This window comes from Cryptomeria japonica, chromosome 3 (genome assembly GCF_030272615.1).
Source record: "Cryptomeria japonica chromosome 3, Sugi_1.0, whole genome shotgun sequence".
In the NCBI taxonomy this organism is placed as follows: domain Eukaryota; kingdom Viridiplantae; phylum Streptophyta; class Pinopsida; order Cupressales; family Cupressaceae; genus Cryptomeria; species Cryptomeria japonica.
Genome location: NC_081407.1, coordinates 361,834,486 through 361,856,856, shown reverse-complemented (window position 1 = coordinate 361,856,856; position 22,371 = coordinate 361,834,486).

The window sequence follows — 22,371 nt, the reverse complement described above, 5'->3', positions numbered from 1 at the left end:
ACTGAAGCTCTAAGGAGTCAATTAGTGGAAAATTTAGAAGTAGTCAAGAAGGACAAAGAGATTAGATTCAAGTTTGGACAACTTATCATGGGCTTATTCTTTTATTTCCAAAACATTTTCCTCGATATTGGTGATGTACAATGGATAACCGAGACACCTTCCCTATTGCAGATGAAGAACAACATTAGGATACTGAAAAAAAAGTTTGATGATATTTCATGGGGATATTTTAAGAAATTTTTGAAGGAAATGCATGCTAGGGAACACATACTGACAAAGATAGTCAATCGGTATGAGGATTCTATCTGTTTTATGGTTGACACATATACATGCTTGATGGAAGATATTATTCCTAGGACCACATGGGTTATGAAGTAGATAAAGATCTACTTGTTGCTTATGCTGATTGTTTGTTAGCTCAACCGGTCAATACTATTGCTGAGAGGTTTGGAACCTACAAGGAGAAACTACTAAAACTGCACTCTGAATTACAACAACGAATGATAGCAAAGAAAGTGAGGAAAGAGGTAGATGTGTTTGTTGAACATGCTAGATTCACAAAAGAACAGATAGCTGCAACAAGAGCCAAATATGAGGCTCAACAAGGTGGAACTTCTAGTGTACCAATCAATACCTCCATTGGTAAGACTAGAGACACCAAAGCAGCTAAGAAGAAGAAGGCAAAAGAACCTAAGGTGAAGCCTGCTGAATTCCAATGAGGGAAACCCTCTAAAATACAATTTCAGAGGAAAGGTAAAACTATTGAACCTCCTATTGTGCCTACCTAAGCTGAAAAAAGAAAGAAGGAGAAAGTTCATAAACCAGTGACAAATATAGAGGAAATCAAATCAAAAGAAGATAAGAGAGCACTAAGGGAAAGTGCTAAGAAGAAGAAGACTACTAAAAAAGGTAAAGCAACTACAAAAAAATTGACACTTGAAGATTCTTTCACTAGAATGGTTAGAATTATTAAGGAGTATGGGATATACAAAAGTTTAAACATACTGTTTACTCATTTGTCTGAGAGTCAATGAAGGGAGATTGAAGATACAATCATCTTCAGTATGAACAAGTTTAATAGAGCCCTCATTGAATTACAAGGACAAATTCCAGATTCCTTATATAATTTGATTGATGGTAGATAGCAAAGGGAAATTAGCCTAGATAAAGAATTTATTAATTATATACTTAAACACTTGCAACCGAAAGAAACCGAAGAGGAAATCAAATAGATAAAGGTTTAAACAAAAGCATTGTTTAGATCAAAGAAGAGATTAACAAGAATGCTTGTTGGAGAGACTGAATCAGTTCAAAAGGAGACTGAGATTTTGGTGAAAAAGGCTTTAGGTCTCATTCTTGATGAAGAAGAGGAAAAAGATGAAGTAATTAAGGATAATACTCCTGAAAATCCAAAGTCAGAAGAACTTCATGAAGTTGTAAAGATCACAAACTTTGAACTAGACAACAAGTATATACAAGATGATCCTATTGATATTGAACCGATAGATATAACATAAGATGATACCGATGATGCTGATAATGTTGCTAACACTGTAGATGTTTTTGAAGTTGATGTACAAATGTTTTACACTCAACAGGAATAGGCTGAGAACAAAGGAGAATAAAAAGAAGTAGACAAAATCTCAACTGAGCAACCAGTGAATGCACAGTCAACAAAGACTCAGACTACACTAGTTAATGTAAGTGCAGAAGCAAATATAAATGTTTCTACTGAAGATAATAAGAAGGATATAGTTAATAAGGAAGAGGAAGCACCGGTGAAAGAATAGTCCATTGATAATCTGCAACAAATCAAGGACACCACTAATGAAGAGAAGACAAGAAAAGATAAGGAGGAAGAGAAGAAAATAGAGAAGGTGGAAGAGGAGAAGAGAACGAAAGAAATAAAGCCTCCTAAGATACCTCCTAAATCCAAACTGAAGAAAACAATAGATGATGATGATGATGACTCCGTGAGCATTAAAGCTCCTATTAATATGGACAATTTGAGTTCTTTAGAGTTAATGGATATTGCTACTGCAATGCAATCCCATGCACAAAAGAAAAGATTGAAGGAACAACAAAGAGAAGCAGAGACTATAAGGACCGTTGTTGATATTTTGTCAAGTCTCCTACTAGAGACTGATATAGAACATTTGGCTACCCCTATTGCCAAACTTGGACAATTAGTCGTTAGTGTCGATGAACAACTTAAAACCCTTGAAGAAGCTGCATATATTTTTGTTGAAAAGGATTACAAGAAGAAAAGGGGAGAACACTTAATGGTTGAGATAGATAAAGGCAAAGTCACCCTAATGGTGAATAAAACCTTGTTGAAGACCGGATTGGAAACCGATCGTAAGATTTTGGCTAATATTTCCCAATTTTCACTATTTTGTGCTAACTTGAGAAAGAAGAGAGATGATACTGAGAAGGAGATACAAAAGTTAAATGAAACATTCATACAAGTACAGGACTTAGTGATCACTTTTGGTAAAAAGGTTGTTGATCTACAACACCAGTTAGAACTTTGTGAACATGAGCAAGTGAAATGGGTCAGATCACTAAAAGAACTCCAGACTCAGCTACTTCCAAAAGTAGATATTCTTTAGTGAGCATTCAAGGAGTCAGAGGCAGTTTTGGATACTCTAGAGATGAGTATAGTTGATGCTATGGAGGAGTTAGCAACACAAATCTTGACACACATTGAGATTACTGAGATATTGTTGGAAACATGAGACAATGATCTTAAGTAGTCAAAGTTTTATTACAGTGATGTTTTCTTGAGAATCACATTGTAAAGAACTTAACATTTTTATTTTTATATATACATGCAGTTTTGCTGACAAATTTTTCTATAATGTATGTATTTTACTTCTTTATTTTGCATTGTTGTCAAAGGGGGAGTAGAAATAGTTAAGAGTCCAATTAAAATTTTGTATATTTTGTATGTATAGTTAAGGGGGAGTAATAATTTCATTTTTGTAATGACATACAATTGCTAAGGGGGAGTGTATGTCATGAAGTCAATTTTTTGTTTTGCACACTTGGTTGACAAAATTTTCCTAAGTGTTGCCATCAATGCCAAAGGGGGAGATTGTTGGAATTTGATCATTTGAACTAAACCGATAATGTGTGTCTACTTTATGCAGCCAATATATGTCTATTGTGCATAGAGATTAGATTTATGTATGATGACTATTTTTTATTTTGTCATTGATAGCAACTATGTTTCTTTAAGTCATCTAAGTCCTACAGTTCAACCGGCTAGACTTAACCGGTAAAGTAGAGATAGTTTTATTAGAATCGGTAATTAGGACATCAACCAGCAAAAGACTAATAGAGTTAAATTTTGACAACGGGTATGTGAAAATTATGAAGATTGAGATGATGTGTGATGCAGAGTACACAACAAGAAATGTACTTAATGGGCCACTTCTTGGTTTAGACACCAAAAGGTTGATTTCTCACTCCTAGGTGATCTGATGGATTCTTAGTTGTATGATCTAATCTCACAAATGTGTTTCACACCCCACACAACTCCCTTAGATTCTAGGGACCTTGTACAAGTTCAATCAAAATTGAGCTTTAGGGAAACTTTCCCTAAATTTGACCAAAATATGGAAATCTGGTCTCCGGTCTACAAATCCTCAATATAATGATTGGGATAGCTTATTTATGCCAAATTCAAGGACAATCAACCACCAATTGGGTTCTAAGATATCCACAAGGCTATGAACCCTTATTGGATTAGTGGATCCTAGTAGGTCTCCTTAACCGGTTTATGGATAACAACTTGCAAATATCCCAAAGGAATAGGAAAACAAATCACTATTTTGGATACCCTTTTTGGGCTTACAAAAGATTCCAAAGTTGTAGGAATTGAATCTACTCCAGCATACCCTAATCCTTACTATGTTCATAGACCTAATAGGCCTAATTAGGCTTGGTTAACAAAGCAAGTATCAAGGAATGTGTGCATATAACCAATGAAAAAATTTGGTTGTGGTCTTCTACCTCCAAAATAAAAAAATCCACTGCCTAACCGATCACCTTGCTTGTTTGGTTTATTGTCCACACAATGGTCTCATCGCTTAGGCTAATTACATAGAGATATTTAGTCTAGGGCTTGATGGCTGAAGCAATAAACAAACTCCTCTAGTCCTGATCCTTTAAGGTCTTATTGTACACTCCCCTAAATTTAATTTTCCAAGTGGCCATGAGATTCCACTGTAGAAAAGACAAGTTAGGGCTCCATCTCTACAATAACCCTGAAATCAAGGGTTTCTAGACCAGTCTGAACAAAATGCAATCAACTCCTTGCTTCAGTCACCAAGTGAAATCTAATCAAAGGGAAATGATAGAGAACTCAATTTACTAACATTCCATTTCCAGGGGTTTGATCTGGAAATCTGTATCGAACCATACTATCTCTGAAAACAGGAAATTGCTTAGGAAATTTAGTACTTTTTCATTCAATCATCCACCAAAATGTCATACCAATCTCTAGCCCCCACATGGGAAGGCTTCACATGCTTACATAGACCCTTTCCAATGATTCTAACCATATTTTAAATGGTTGTGATGATTGGAAACCAAAATGCAACTTCTCGGAGAAATATTGCAAAAGTTGTTGACACCATTTTGACAATTTTGCAACTTTTGGCAATTTGCACCCTATAAGACTCAAACACATTTTAGAATATATTCTAAAGTAATTTATTCACTAAAACAAAACCAAAACACCTATGACATCCTATTCTAAGGTCCTATTGGTCTAATGAGACCCAAGGTTTTTTAAGGCACCTTTGGGACTCTTAGCCTTACAAGTTGGACCAATAACATTATTAGGTGGATCCAAAGGATCAACACCATTATTACATCCTTTTAACCTCGTACTACAACCTAGTGAACTTAAAGGGTCTGAGATATGTATTGGGTGCCCTAGACCAATGTAGTTTTGTAGTAGCATTAAAGACTATCAGATGAAGATATGTTCATGACCGCACATGCAAAATTGATCAGGTGAACGAGATTTGTTTGATAGAACAAATTAGTTGATGGAGACTTAACCGATAGTGATGAAAATCACCCAGATCAGTAAAACGACATAGAATTGGATTTGTTATGTCAGTGGCCAACATAACTAAAGCATACAATGCAAGATTGTCTAGATGCACGAACCTAGGGAATTGTAACAATGTTCTAGCCAACCTTATGATGATTTTTAAATATGTGATGAGGTATGAAAGGATATATATACATGATCTTGATAGTGTGATAGATGATGAGAGAATTTTGTATTTCTGCTAGTGTGAAGATCAAAGGAGTTGAGAGATGAAGTCTATGCGATGTTGTAATATTTTGAAGTGGATCTTATCAGACACTGAAGGTGTTATATTGAGATCATTTGTACTTGTTGACTCCTTAATAGTTGCAGCAAGAAAATCCTCTTACATGGTCACTCCTAACAAGGTGCAGTCAAATCCTAATAGTTGTGATTATTAAATCCTCTAACCAGGTGACACTTTAACTCATGTTTTCAGCTCCTAGTAACTTGGGTAGGTCCTAACAGGGCTGGTCCTTACAGGCCTTTTTGTAATGCTCTTAACCAAGCTTAGACACTTCTAACCGGGTGTTGTAGACCTTAACCAACCAGATCTCTATACTATAGATAGTTGATCTTGTGGGTACTAACTCACACCGTGGTTTTTCCCATTTGGGTTTTTCATGTATAAACTCTCATGTCATGTGGTTTATGCTTTATGTGGTGATTGCATACTTGGTGTTATTTCTCACATGCCTATTGAGTTTTAAGTTGGTAAAATTGATATTTAGATTTGTATTATTTTTACTATCACTAATTCACCCCCCCTCTCAGTGCCTTATAAGTTCATCTTGATCAACTAGAACATGAACATGATAACCATCAACATCCTGAGAACCTTCTAGAAACCGCACCAACACCACTTATCGAATCCATCAAAAGATGTTCAACGAAGCTCTATCGGTAAAACCCTTATCAGTAACCAAAAGGTTTACTAGAACATATGATAGCTTTCGAATCACCAAATACCAAACCAATAGAATGTGACACACATCTGATGACATGAACGACCAAACTAAACCATTTCCACCAATCTGAACATACTGGAGAATATTAGAGATGGTCTCAAGATCAACATCACATTTCAACCACTCTACCAGAATTTGATAGACAACCAAAGAAGCTAGTGTTGACATCAATGACAAACATCAATGCATCACATAATCAATTCCTTCAAATTTACAACAATCTCCCCCTTTGGCATTGATGGCAACACTAGATGTGAAAAACATCCAAATGCCAAACAAGTCTCCCCCAATGGAATACACCCAACAAATGATATATCAATGAAGTTCTAAACCAATTAACCATCCATAGACCAAGCTACCCCTATGACTGATATCTCTATTAAGCTCTATTTTTCAAATGTATATCTCTCCCTCCTTGACATAAATGGTAGAAATTTGACATAAACATCAAAGAAAAGCCATAAATCCTCTGAACCACACAACTGACTACTCCCCCTGAGTAGTAGCACCAACTCATCAATCCAGAATGAATGATAGTTTTGATAATGCATACTGGACTAATGCCAATAAACACCACTTAAGTCTCTACCAGAGGGGCAGAGACCTCTAATCTGTCTCTAAAGTACTCAAATGATTCCTTGGGCAAAGGTTTAGTGAAGATATCTACAATTTTCTCTTTAGTGTTCACATAAACCAATCTGATTTCATTTGCTTTTACCTTTTCCTTCAAAAAATTATACTTGATTGATATGTTCTTTGTCTTAGAATGAAATACCAGATTCTTTGATATGTCAATAGTACCAGAGTTATCATAATGAATAACTACCGGTTCATCACATTCTAACCTTATATCTTTCAACATTTTATTCATCCATAGAACTTGTATACAATTAGTAGCAGCAACAACATACTCAGCTTCAACAGTAGATAAAGAAGTACACAACTGTTTCTAGTTGATCCATGAAACTAGTTTCTTTCCAAGAAAGAAAACTCCACTGGATGTGCTTTTTCGGTCATCTATATCTCCAACCCAATCTACATCTGTGTATGCACATAGTGTAAAGTCATCATATTTAGGATGCCACAAACCATATTCAGTTATTCCTTGAAAAATATATGAAAATCCTTACTACCAGAGAAAAAGATTCATCATAATCAATTCCTTCCTTCTGAGAATGTCCTTTGTAGACCAATCTAGCCTTGTTCCTCACAACTTGTCCATCTTCATTCAATTTAAAAAACCCATTTAGTTCCAATGAAATTCTTATTTTTAGGCTAGGGAACTAAAATCCATGTGTTGTTCTTTTCTATCTGATCCAATTCCTCTTCCATAGCTTTCATCCAACATTCACCCTTACATGCCTCAACTATTGATGCCAATTCAATTTGAGAAATTAAGCATGCCTCTTCAATTGCCAACCTTCTCCTTGTCATCATTCCTTTGCTCTTGTCTCCAATGACTTGATCTTCTGAATGATTCAACCTTACATACTTGGGAGTCTTCTATGCTCTGATCTTCAGTTATTGTTGAATTTTCTGATATTGCTGGGGTGATTGGTTTAGCATTCTATTTCAGTGCAGGCACTACCAGATCAGTTATGATCATTTCCATTTCCAGTTCCCTTTCATAAGTTCTGATTTGACCTCTGTACTGCTCATCCACCTTGACATTAGCGCTCTCCACAATTCTCTGGATTCTTTTATTATAACATCTATATGCCTTGCTTTCATTTGAATAACCAAGAAATATCCCTTCATCACATCTAGGATCAAACTTTCCAATGGAATCATCTCTTTTGATATAGCATTTAATACCAAAGATTCTGAAGTACTTAACTGTAGGTGTATGACCAAATATAACTCATAAGGTGTCTTACCGATAAACCAAACCAGATCCAATATCCAACAATCTTCATTAGTTAATCTTCAAACTAACTTCTCCAATTTCTGAAATAGGATTTCAGACCACTACTAAGGGCAATGCAAGATCTATCATCAATTTTCCTCCCCCTAAGGCTAATGCCTTAGTTACCAGATGAGTTTCTTGCTAGTGCAGGATCATTCTGCTCTGCTAGTTGAGTAACTAGGGTATATGATTCTGCCAGTTGTCCTTCATACTTCATAACCCATTCTTCACATGCTCCTTCCAGATATCATCAACTATTCTCTTTCCCTTCTCATTGGATTTGTCATTTCCTTCCAGTAGGTTCTTGCTTCTGCAAAATTTAGCAATGTGTCCATCTTCATTGCGTGCATAACAAGTGACATTGTTATTTTGAATTTCCTTGCTATAACCTTGATCATTTCTTGACCTACATTGATTAGCCATATGTCCAAAATTTCCACATGCATGACATTTTACATTTATTCTACAATTTGCTATCCTATGATCATACTTTTTGCAATTGAAACACTGACCAATAAATGAATTGTTGTTCCGATTGACTCTATTTCTGCACTGACTTTCCATATGACCAAACTTATTGCAAACAAAGCATCTACCATTAAATTTATGTGCATTGGGTTGTCTTACCGGTGACCTCTGATTTTAGTTGACTGGTGGATTCTCTTGATTGTTCTTTTGACCAGATGCATCATCCTGATTTGTAGTAACAGAGCTTTCTCCATGCTCAAATACAAGACCTCTAGTGTCTCCATTGTCCCTTTGATTCTTTAATAATTCATCAAGCTTTGCAAAACTGACCTTGAACTTGTTTTTGTACTCATTTGCAGAATCCAGATCACCTCTTGGGACTATTATCATTCTTCCCAACTCTTGCTCATTGTTATGAGATTGCACCAATTCAGTTCTCAATATATCATTCTCATGTGCCAACCTAATGCATTCTTCAGATCTATCTTTCAGAGATTTGGCAAGGTTTTTTTCATTCTTCTTCCGGTCTTCAATCTCCTTAGACATCCTCATGGTTAGGGCTTGCATTTCATTCTTCATGACACCATTTTCCTGACTCAACTTCTAGCATAGTTCCTTAAGAGAATTCTTTTCTTCATCATTCTGATTTTTTAATTGATCATAGAGTTCTTTCCTTTTGGTTTGAGCAAATGACAACCTCTCTTGCACAGTAAAGATGAATTCCTTTGTAGATCTCACCTCATCTTGTAGCTTCATGTTCTTCAATCTTTCAGCATCATAGTCTTCAAGTGCTACTTCAAGATCTTTCCTCAAACTCATCTCGAAGGATTTCGGATTCAAGATCTTCCTCAAGCTGTTAGACTTATTCTAAGGCACTAGGTTCTGATACCAATTGTTGGAATCCAAGAACACTAAGAGGGGGGTGGGGTGGTGAATCAATGTTCTCTTGGTATGATTAATTTTAACCCTATTATCACAATAAATTAGTAATCGGTATGCATAAAAGCAAATAACAACAAGTAATAATTCAACCACAAAGATCAAGACCATAACATAAAGATTTATACGTGGAATGTTACAAGCTAGGGTTGCCGTTGCACCAAATGATCGACCTATCAATACCTGATATAATCACTAGACTTAGAGAATCCATAGGAGGCTATTAAACCATGTCACAAATTCGACCACTACCAATAATCCCCCTCCCAACATCACTCACCATGACCTGGGTGACTTGAAACTGTGACCAAGCTTTGATACCACTTGTTACAAGCTAGGGTTACCATTGCACCAAAAGATCGACCTATCAATTCCTGATACAACCACTAGACCGATAGAATCTAGAGGAGGCTATTAAACCATGTCGCGAATCCCTACAAGGGATGCTAGCCCACTACCAATAAAAAATGGCCAATCCATGAAATGATCTTACCTCTCCATTGCTTTCCAGTGTAGGTCACTCAACAATGGCTTTCACTTTCTCAGGGTCCATCTTCAAACCATCCTCAGATATCACAAATCCTAAATAGACTAGCTCATCCTTCATGAAAGTTCACTTCTTGATATTGATCAACAAGTTTTCTTCTCTCAACCTCTGCAAAACTTGTCTTAACTGCAACAAATGCTCCTCTTTTGTTTTACTAAAAATGAGAATGTCATCTAAATACACAATAACACACTTACCCAAAAATTTCTTCAATACCTCATTCATCAGCCTCATGAAAGTGCTCAGTGCATTAGTGAATCCAAAAGGCATCACCAACTGTTCATATAGTCCTTCATTTGTCTTAAACACTGTCTTCCACTCATCACCTTCTTTGATCTTTATTTAACAATATCCACTCTTCAAATCTATCTTTGTAAAGTATTTTTCTCCACTCAAACAGTCCATTATGTCATCCATCCTAGGCAAAGGAAACCGATATTTCACAGTGATCTTATTTATTGATCTTGAATCGATACACATCCTCCATTCTTCATTCTTCTTAGCCGCTAATACTACTGGTACTACACAAGGTCTCATAATCTCCCTGATATAAACCTTTCTTCAACAACTCCTGCACTTGTCTATTTAGTTCTTCATTCTCTGCTGATGTCAACCGATGTGCAACTTTGTTAGCCAAACTAGCTCCGGGAACCAAGTCCATGCAATGACTAACACTTCTAATAGGTGGCAATCCATTAGGTACATTATCTAAAATTATATCCTCATATTCTATCAACAAATCTCTTATCTCTACTGGGTGTTCTCCTTTTGGTTCCGGTCTCTCAGTCTTCTTAGGAATTAAGGCAAAATACACATTCTCATGTCTTAGTCCATCCATGAATTTCCTTCCATCTACTAAATAGATTCTAGCATTTGTACAAACTTCACTCTTCAAAGGTTCCTCCAAAGGTAACAAGGCTTGCTTCATCCCATTGGCCAAAATAGTGTATGTATTCTTCCTTCCATCATGTATTTCCTATCTATTAAACTGCCAAGGTCTTCTTAATAAAAGATGACAAATATCCATGGACATAATATCAAACAAAACTTCATCATGATAATTCCTAATCTTTAATTTTACCAAACACTGTTCACTTACTAACAACTCATGTTCATCCTGAATCCATGCTATTTGATAAGGCTTAGGGTATTTCAATCTCTCCAATTTCAACTTATTCACCATCTCTTTTGAAAAGATTTTATCTGAACTACCACTATCAATAAAAAATTTACAACACTTACCAGATACCTTACATTTGGTTTTGAACAGATTCTTCCTTTTCAAGGGTTTTTCATCTCCTCCGATATGACACAAAGCTCTCCTCATCATCAACAGTTCTCCATCTTCCGGTTTATTGTCTGATTCGGTGGGGTTTTCTTCCATCACTACTTCTCTTCCGGTAGCCTCTTTCTTCTTACATTCAAATTGATGATGTCCTTCTCCTCCATACTTAAAGGAAGTTCCTCTAAATGTCCTCTTGTCTTGTCTTCCAAATTTCTCATTCCAGTAACCATCTGGTTCTCTCCTCCGGTAGAAATTTATATCATCCTTCGAGTATGAATTACCCGCTTTTCTCACTTCCTTGTGCTTGTTCTGATCTGTACTAGTTCCTCTTCCTTTGGTATTGTCATGCTCTATGAGAAATGTGATACCTGCAGCTCCAACAGAAAATACTCAATAGATCATTACAATCATGGTTAGTAAATTTAAAATAAAGAGAGATAAAACCATGACTAATTGATCTATCGCCTCCTAATAAATGTGAGTGTGGATTTTCTCTCAGATCTGGATAAGAAAATTCCAGTGACTTGACTACACCTAGATGGAGGATTTGAGATGATAATGATATATTTAAGCTAGAAAAGAGAAGATTAAGCTACATGATTCAACATTTATGCTAGAAAATAAGCTAGATCTAAGAATGCAATTGCCTATAATAACAATGCTCAAATGATATGCTAAGAGATATATGCCTATAGTAACAATGCATAAGATGCCAATGAGATGGGATGATTATGATGAATAATGATGAATAGTAAGTACTTAATAGATACTGAGAGGGGGGGGAATGAATCAGTATAGACAAAAAAAAACTTAAACCACTTTGATAGCAAATATTGCACTAACTAGTAAATAGTATCACCGATCGAAAATAGGGCACTACAGGTAAAACATAGTGAGATTGTGAAAGACATAAACTGGTAACACTTAGATCTCCACACAACCTAATATCTCATTTCCACTTCACCCATATGCATAAACAAGTAATGCATCAGAAATATAAAGACCACTGGATCAACATGCTTTTATCGCTTAACAAAAACCATTAAAACATCACATGAAAAAGCATCACACATGACACACTTATTATTCACATGGAAACCCAACTAGGAAAAACCACGGTGGGGACAAATACCCACAAGTTGTTCTTTGAACTCTTCTGAAGTTCACTCTATTAGGAGCCTAGTTCGGTTAAGGACTTTAAAACAGGTTCTCCTAGGAACCGATCCTGCTAGGGATCACCCAGTTAAGGGATGGCTAAATACCTGATTAAAGGTTACCTCTCAAGAGGATTTGAAGAACTCAATGATTTTGAGTCACCCTATTAAAGGATTTACACAAAGCCTATTAAAGCTACCTGGTTAAGGGATTTTCCAATTGCTGAAATGGTTAGAAGTCAATAGGTAAAACACCGATCTGATAACAACACTTAATACCAAGGCAAATCCACTTTAGTTCATATACTTCTGTAATCATACTTTGTAGATCTCTACTTACTACATTGGTCTAGAAAGAATCAATATCTCTTCACTTGGATACACACATAACATTTGCCAATAACTTCACAATGCAAATCATCATCGACCTTATAGACAACAATTAGGTCGATAGCCAAAACCTAAAATCCTAAGCATCTAGGTTAACAATACAGTCAGTCCAATCCTAACCGTTCAGTCATAATGCATAGGATGAAACAATCTTGAACACATCTCAAGATGTTCTCCATCTCTCATTCTTTTCTGCTTCTAGAAGTTGATAACCCATCACAGGCTCTCCACCGTTTACTAAGACTTCACACATTCCCAAGGTAGATAGAATCAATCTTCTTCATGCATGATCCTCAAGGAAATCCTTCATGCGTGATAAGTCGATGCTTTGACATGTTTTTATCATGACTCTTAGGGTTTTTTGGTATCTTTTGGGTTGCATTGTGATAAGTAAAGTATTGTGAATTGACTATATGTAATCCATGTTTTAAAACTGAACTTAAGAAATCATGTTTGAACTTTGTCTGTTAATTCCTACAGCCATGCCAATTTATTTCTGCAGCCAAATGATTTGTCCCTGTGATATGCGGATTATTTAGGATAATGTCATATGTGAGTTAATGAATGTATTAATTGAGTAAGATACATATGCATGTCCTTGTATGTTGTTTTTGTTTTAGTGCAGATAATAATTGATGCTGTGGTGGATGATTTTCTTTCGCGCCTAAGGACTAGAGAATCACGTTTAGATAACTGCAGGTCAAACTGAAGGGGATTCAAGCAAGCACAATACATGGCATAATCAGAGCAGTTATACTTCACCATGGGAGTTTTAACTCTAGTGCATATTGAATTCACAAAATATCGCTTTGGCGTGCAAAGACTGTGGTTCGGTTTCAGAACCACGGTTCCTGCAACCAAGCTCTTAGTTATCTCCTTCACCTGACAATTATCCGCCTCTTCTTCTGGGCATAACTTGAGTTGTCCATTGTAGTTGATATTTTCTTTTTAATAAGATCTTCCTTCTTTCTTAGAGTTAGACAAGATGAAAAGGAATTAAGCAGAGTTTTGTCAAGCATTTTGAATTTTTCTCTTTTAGAATATGTAATCATTTTTAGGAAGAAATGAATAAGAATATGTTGTTCTGATCTATTAATAGTACTTTGCTGGGAGTTTGATATCACTCATCCAAGGGGGCCCACTTGGTGAGTGATCCTGTATTTATGATCATTGAAGTTTGTTTTTATTTAGTTGCAGTAGAAGTTCATGACTGGATTGTTCCTGTAGCCACTGGAAATAGATCTGTTGATTGTTCCTACAACCAAGATAGAACGGTGTGATTTCTGTTATTTTAATTAGATCATTTCAGCAGTGTTTTATGAAGCTTTCAAGTAGCCTTTTATGATTTCAATTCTTTCCTTTCTTTCTTGCATAATGTTAGTTACTACAGTAATGCAGAATAATTATTTAAGGAGATTAGTGCATATATATTGTAGACCCATTTCAAGTTTTATGTTCTTGGATTGATAACTAAATGAACACTAGCCATGAAAATAGTAAACTCTACCATATGAATGTCCAAACTTTGGATTGAGATTTCAATTAGAGGTATTATTATTATCATTAAAATTTGAATCACCTCGAGTCTGAATTTCTAGAAGGTAGTCTTATGTTCCTTTTTGGTCGACAAGAAGAAGAATTTCCTATAGTAACAACCCCCACAAGTGTAATGCAAGGGAACCCACCTCCTGTTGGGAATAATCCATCACCACCACCTGGTCCAACATTTGAGTTTTCCATCTCTGACTAGCATGATAATGCTAACCTCAAGAACATTCTAGCATCTTCACTTCCTAAATTCTATGGGTTGGTGACAAAGGATTCAGATACATTTCTATTTGAGTTTGATGTTCTCTATAGGATTTTTGACTATACTACAGATGCCCATAGACTAAAAATTTTTCCAGCCACTTTGAAGGAGTCATCCTTGAGATGGTTTATGAGCTTGGGTAGTAGCACAATCAACACATAGGATGAGATGAAATGGTTGTTTCTTGCAAAATACAAAGATTATTGTATAGGCACTAATCACCATGGGGATGATATCTTTAGAATGACACAAACAGAAGATGAGAGCCTTGAGGATTATCTGGAAAGGTTTTTGTTTAGTGTCAAGAAATCCAAGAATAGTACTCTGAATGAAGATTCCCTCAAATTAATATTCTTGAGGGGTATCAGTGATGAATGCACCGATTCCTTAGATCTCATGGGAGGAGGTGACATTACACAATCTACTTGGGCTGAAATAGGAAAAATTTGCAAGAAGTATTGCAGATCTACTTCTAAGAAGAATAGGAGATTTAAGCTAGGGGCACCATCATCAGCATCTGGAACTGGAGTTTCTAGATTGGAACTTAGCCATCTATTAAAATATTTCAAGGAGGACATTATAAACAATATGGCTACTTAGTTGGATACATTAGCAGCTAAGAAGAAGCATGAGGAAGCTGATGCATTTCTTGTAGAATTCTGTCCTCATTGTAAGAAGTGGAAGAAAGATAGCAGATGTAAGATGGTAGCAAATGTTGAAGTACCAGATTTCAAACCAATTCAAGGTGAGGATGAACAAGTCTTTGATGTTGCTCAAAGAAGACCAAATTTTCAAAGACAAGATATGCCACCTGATCCACTTTCCTTTTCTAGTTATAGTGGTAATTCTTATGCACCAAATAACCAATGGCAACTACAGTATTCTCAAAATTTTGGTAACTATCCACATTGGTATGGATCACAAGGCCAAGGACAACAATTTGCTAATCAAATTCCCTAGTGGTAGTAGCCACAGGGAAACTGGTATCCACCTCAAGGTTCAGGGAACCAGTTTCAAGGGAATTGACAACCTACCTTTCAATGGAGGGGAAACCCATCATGGTCATCCCATATCAGCCCCTTGCTCAGCAACCACAACCTCCTGCTTTAATACCTCCTCCTACAGCTACAGTTGCACCTCCTAAGCCAATGCAACTGCCTACTGAACCGTTGCCTAATCCAAATATCAAATCTCAGCAACAACAACAAGCTTATTTAGCTGATGCTAATCAATACCTAGCCTATTCTTTATCACTAGATGATATTCACCTTCGATTTGGGACTACTCTACCTAATCCCTCTCATCTAGTTATTATTGAGATACAAGAAGAATAACCAATCTCTGATTCTAAAGATGTAATACCTTAGAATCAAATATTACCACCATTCCCCATAGATTGAAAGACAAAGAAGTTTCCACCGAACAACAACAAAGCTTTGATATTCTTGATCAACTGAAGCACATTTGTGTTAAAATTCCATTGTTGCAAGCAATAAAGGATGTCCCAATATATGGTAAGGCATTGAGAGAAGCATGCCTAAAGAAACCTGGTAGAAAGAAAAAGGATCCACAAACAGCCCATGTTATGTGTCAATTGACTGATATTATGTTAGGAAAAATTGCTGTTCCAAAGTATTCTGATCCAGGTAGTCTTATTGTGAGTATAGTCATTAATGGAAGTCAAATAGAAAATGTTTTAGTTGATCTAGGGGCAGCCATTAATGTAATGACAAGGGAAGTAATGAAACATCTAGAGATAGATAGTTTAAGGGCTACACCCACAGTTCTCCAACTTGCTGATGGCTTTGCAGTAAGACATGATGGTATCATAGAAGATATAGTAGTTATTCTAGATTCCTTGGAATATCCTCCAGACTTTATGATTTTATCTCCAAAAGAAACATTGGGGGGATATCCAGTCATTTTGGGAAGACCATGGTTTACCATAGCTGATGCATATATTGGGTGTAGATCAGGAGACATGACTATCTTAGATGACAGTTCCACAAAAACATTAGCCTTGTATTCCCCAGCACAACTTGAGCTTGAGCAGTAGCAGATTGTTTGGCCTATTTTGGGAGAGGAATATGAAGAAATTGACTCTATTAATCACCTTATGATGATTAATTGAGTGCCACTCATGCAGTTATATGATGAAGAATCAATTATTTATAAGGTTCTGATAAATGAGTTAATAGAAAACCAAGAATTGAAGGAATTGGTTTCGAATATTGCAAGTTTGGACTTTCCTATAGCCACTGATATCTTCCATACCTTGTTGCCGCAGGAATTGTCTTATTCTCATTTTTCTGTTATAAATCAGATTGATCTTACTATCAAGATAGAGGTGGAATTGAATAAATATTTGAACATCAATAAGAATATAGTAGACACTCAAAATGATAGCCTAGTATATTTTCTAAAACTCCATAGAAATGTTTTTGCATGGGATTACAAGGATATGAATGGAATAGATCCAACAGTTTGTACTCATCATATTTACATAAAGGATGAGTGTTGCCCCCTTAGACAACATCAAAGAAGAGTCAACCCTGCCTTGAAGGAGATAGTTAAAGAAGAATTGCAGAAATTGTTGAAAGCTAGGTTTACCTATCCTATCTTTGAGAGTGAATTGGTATCACCTTTGGTGATAGTTCCTAAAAAGGGAGACAAATGGAGAGTATGTGTTGATTATAGGGCCTTGAACTTAGCCACAAGGAAGGATCATTTTCCACTGCCATTTGTGGATCAGGTATTAGATTCTCTTGCTGGTAAGAGATATTTTTCATTCCTGGATGGATTTAGTGGCTATAATCAGATACAAATAGCTCCTGAGGATCAGGAGAAAACAACATTTACTTGTCCATGGGGCACTTATGCATATTATGTTCTTCCTTTTGGGTTGTGTAATGCTCCAACCACTTTTCAAAGGGCAGTGATTAGTATTTTTTCTGATATTTCTCAGGATATTATGGAAATTTACATGGATGACTTTACAACTTATGGGTCTGAATTTAATCAAGCATTAGGTAATTTGAAGAAAGTTTTGCAGAGGTGTGAAGACTACAACTTGTTTCTAAATAGTGAGAAGTGTTTCATTATGATGGAAGAAAGAATAGTCATTGGTCATCATATATCTGTACATGACATACAAGTAGATCCAACAAAGATTGAGGTTATTCAGCATATTAATGACCCTGTGAAGTAGAAAGACATGAGAAGTTTTCTTGGCCATGCTGGATACTACAAAAGGTTTATCAAAGATTTCAGCAAAATTGCAAGTCCCTTATATTCAATGCTTACTAAAGATGCAGAATTTAAATGGACCTCAACATGCAATGAAGCTTTTTTAAAGCTTAAGCATGCTTTGACTCAAGCACCAGTTCTAAAAGGACCTAATTGGTCTCTGCCATTCCAAATCCATATTGATGCATCTGATTATGCTGTAGAAGTAGTGCTGGGACAAAAAGTTGACAAATTGGAAAATGCAATATATTATATCAGCAAGAATTTGCATGGACTTGAATTGAATTATACAGTTACCGAAAAGGAAATGCTAGTTGTCATATATGCCCTTAACAAGTTTAGACACTATATTATAGGGTATCCCATATTTGGGCATACAGATCATACTGCAATTAGATATCTCATGAATAAGCTATCAATCACTGGTAGATTGGCTCGCTAGTTATTGTTGATGCAGGAATTTGATATTACAGTTGTTGATAAGCCAAGGAAGTCTAATGTTGTTGTAGATTATCTTTCATGTCTTCAATTGCAAGAAGATTCTACAATGATAGATGACACTTTTCCAGATGAGCATTTGTTTCTCATTCAGGCTCATACTCCATGGTATGCTGATATTGCCAACTATTTAGCTGTAGCTAAGATGCCAATTTCTTTTTCTCCTAAGGAAAGAAGGTAGCTAGTTGAAAAAAGTTTTAACTTTTCATGGATTGTTGATTGTCTATTTTATATTGGACCTGACCAAGTGATGCAAAGATGTGTCAGAGAAGATGAAACATATGACATCCTGCATGCATGTCATGATGAGCCATGTGGAGGTCATTTCACTGCCAAAAGGACAACATTGAAAATACTCAATACCGGATACTATTGGCCTACATTACACAAAGATGCAGCTCAATACACAAGGAAATGTGACAGATGTCAGCGAATGGGCAGACCTACAAAATCTGATGAGATGCCACTATATCCTCAAATATTTGTTACACCATTTGACAAGTGGGGATTAGATTTTGTTGGCCCCATTGATCCACCTTATAATGGCAAATCTTATATCTTGGTATGTACAGACTATGTGACAAAATGGGTAGAAGCTAGAGCTATGCAACATGCAAGAGATAATAAGGTGGCTAAGTTTCTTTATGAAGAAATATTTACAAGGTATGGAGTACCGAGGGAAATTGTCTCAGATCAGGGACCTCAATTTACATCAACATTGATAAAAGCTTTGGTCAATGAATACAATATAAGACACAGGAAATCTACTCCATATCATCCATAGTCTAATGGATAAGTAAAAGTTACCAATAGAGAGCTTGAGGCTATTCTTACAAAAATAGTGTCTATCCACAAGAAAGATTGGTCTCATCGACTTTCAGAGGCAATTTGGGCATATAGAACAACATGGAAAACACCAATTGGATTCACACCTTTTGAGATGGTTTATGGCAAAACAACAATGATGCCTATTGAATTTGAGCATAAAACCTTGAGAACAACTCTACAACTGAATATGACATTGTCTGAAGCATAGAAGGAACACATTCAACAGTTAAATGCTCTTGATGAATGGAGGTAGATAGCTGTTCAATAGACATAATTGATTCAAAACCAAAGCGCAAGATGGCATGATAAATATATCAGAGAAAAGAAATTCAAAGTTGGTGATTGGGCACTCCTGTATGATTCCAGATATAAGGATACTATGGGAAAACTCCAAACAAGGTGGTTAGGTCCTTATGAGGTAGAAGAAGTATTTCAGAATGAAGTAGTCCATTTGTTCACAATAGATCCTATTCAATTTAAACTCTTAGTGAATGGACACCAACTATGAGTTTATCACAAGCTAGCTACTAGAGAAGAGTTCCTACAACAGTTTGCTCCCCAAAATGAAATAAAAGTTCCTGCAGCAACTGCCAGTGATTCGGTATCAATTCATGACCTTCCTGTTGCACTTGAGCATTTTGATAAAGGCCATGTTCCTGCAGCCTCTGTAGTGAACTTATTCACTGTATCATAATAAAATATTTCCATGGGAATATTGTTCTCCATACATAAAGTTCCATCCACTACATTCTATTCCATTTTCTTACCTGTCACTTCATTTCATTTCACAATCATTTTTGCCCAATTGCAAGTACGTGTATATTGTACTTTATTTTAATTATGCATTTATTAGTTCATTATGATTTTTATCCCGTTTAAATCCGCTTCAAACCCGAAATCTCGTCAGCCTGTGTGGACACGTGCTAGGTTAAGCTGGGGGGGTACTTTATGGTCCTTTTTCCAATAAGATTTATTATCAGTTTTTTTTGATATCTCGAATTGATTTCCTAACTGACATTACTTATGATGATTATTATTTCACGCAAGTGAATAATAAGGTCTGCCGCCAAAATTAAGATATGTAGATTTTATTTTTTTGTTTAACTGTCAAACATTTTGGTGAAGCTGCAGAAGTATCAGAGTAAAAGATGGGTGGTGATCTAATTCACCATGAGCCAATGATCCATGAAGGGTTGCTACAGGATGTTGTCTGTGAGCATTCTCTCTGAAACCACAGCTGGTTGGATTATTTCTTGAAAATTAGGGATTTCAACAATGAAATAGCTGCAGAAATTATGCATTCCTTTGATGAAGGAGAAGATATAGTCAAAGGGTTAAGGGTAATTGCTATGGAGCAGCGAATTGAAAAGGTCACAGGGTTGCTGCAGGAAGGAGATCTCTTTCCAGAATCAAAAGACGCAAGGAGTGCTAGGGCAGAGTTCACAATTTCCACTGATAGACCCTTAATGTTGGACAGACAAGGGAGTAGAAGGGTTTCTTTACTAGCATGTTGGCTTCAGGTAGCTTTGTATATTATGAAATATATTATATGTGAAGGACAGTATTCAAATCTGCATTCACCTCATTTCTATAAGCCCTAAGGAGACTAGAAAATATGGAAATCACTCTATTAGCCATCATGGACTGGTTAAGTTGCTTGTACAGTGGTCCCTGAGAGATATTTCACAAATGGAATGGGGTGTGTTTGAGGATATTCTACAATTTAGGGTTGATGGAGCCCCTATTGCAAATAATCCGCTGGCTGTTGCAAAGATTTTTTTGGTGAAGATGAGGGTTTGCTGGTTACTGAAGGAGCTACAATTATTATAGAAGGAAATATTGAAGCAGAGTCAATCGAAGAACGACCCTCTACTTCCTTTCAAAGAGATTCACCTATTTTGCAAAGGGAAGGAAAAGAATTGGAAAAGGATGAATCAGATGAAGAATTTGTTATCCAGCCGCAGGAAACTCATATTCCTCTTGAAGCCAAGAGGCGTCGCACAAAAACAAAAACTCCTACATCTGTTTCAAAAGTGTATGTAAGAAGAACAAGAAGAAGGACACAGAAGACTCAACCTATGAGTAATCCAGCAAAGGTTATTGTAGTAGAAACTTCAGAAGAAGAAGATGCTGCAGAGAAAGAAATGCAAGAAAACCCTGTGGAAGAGGATATTCAAGAAAACCCTGCAGAAGAAGAAATTCAAGAAGATGTTGTAATGGATAAGCTAGCAAATCTTGCTTCTATGGCATTGCAATGTGAGGAGACTGTTGATGATGTTCTATAGCAACCTGAAGAAAATGTGGGAGATATGTAAACTCAGAATGAGGAGTTTATTGAAGAAATCCCATGGTCTAAGGTAGGACCTATTAGACCTCCTTCATCCCTAACTAGTTTATCAATTGCTTTAACATTTTTTAGGCAATGGGAAATAGAGAAGGTTAGGTTGCAGGGGATAATTAATAAGCATCAAAAAGAGATTGAAAAGAAAGATAATAGAATTAAGGAATTAGAAGCTAAGGTAGAAGAGATTTATGGTATGGTTCCTGAGATGATGCAGTGTAGGTCACCCCCAAAATTTATGCAGTACATTTGAAAGAGCGACATCTGAATTTCAGACTAAACCGCATGGTTAGGGACCTTAATCCATCCTTGGAAACACCTGAGGAATTCTATCATGCTTATCAAACCTCCCCACATGCTGTAAGGAATTTGTTATGTGAATTATATTAGGGATATCCATCTCAGAGCTTTAATTCCTACAGCCATGCCGATTTATTCTTGTAGCCAAATGATTTGTCCCTGTGATATGCAGATTATTTAGGATAATGTCATATGTGAGTTAATGAATGTATTAATTGAGTAAGATACATATGCATGTCCTTGTATGTTGTTTTTGTTTTATTGCAGATAATAATTGATGCTGCAGTGGATGATTTTCTTTCGCGCCTAAGGACTGGAGAATCACGTTCAGATAACTGGAGGTCAAACTGAAGGGGATTTGAGCAAGCACAATTTATGGCATAATCAGAGTAGTTATACTTCACCATGGTAGTTTTAACTCTGGTGCATATTGAATTCACAAAATATTGCTTTGGCGTGCAAAGACTATGGTTTAGTTTCAGATCCACGGTTCCTGCAGCTAAGCTCTTAGTTATCTCCTTCACCTGACAATTATCTGCCTCTTCTTCTGGGCGTAACTTGAGTTGTCCATTTTAGTTGATATT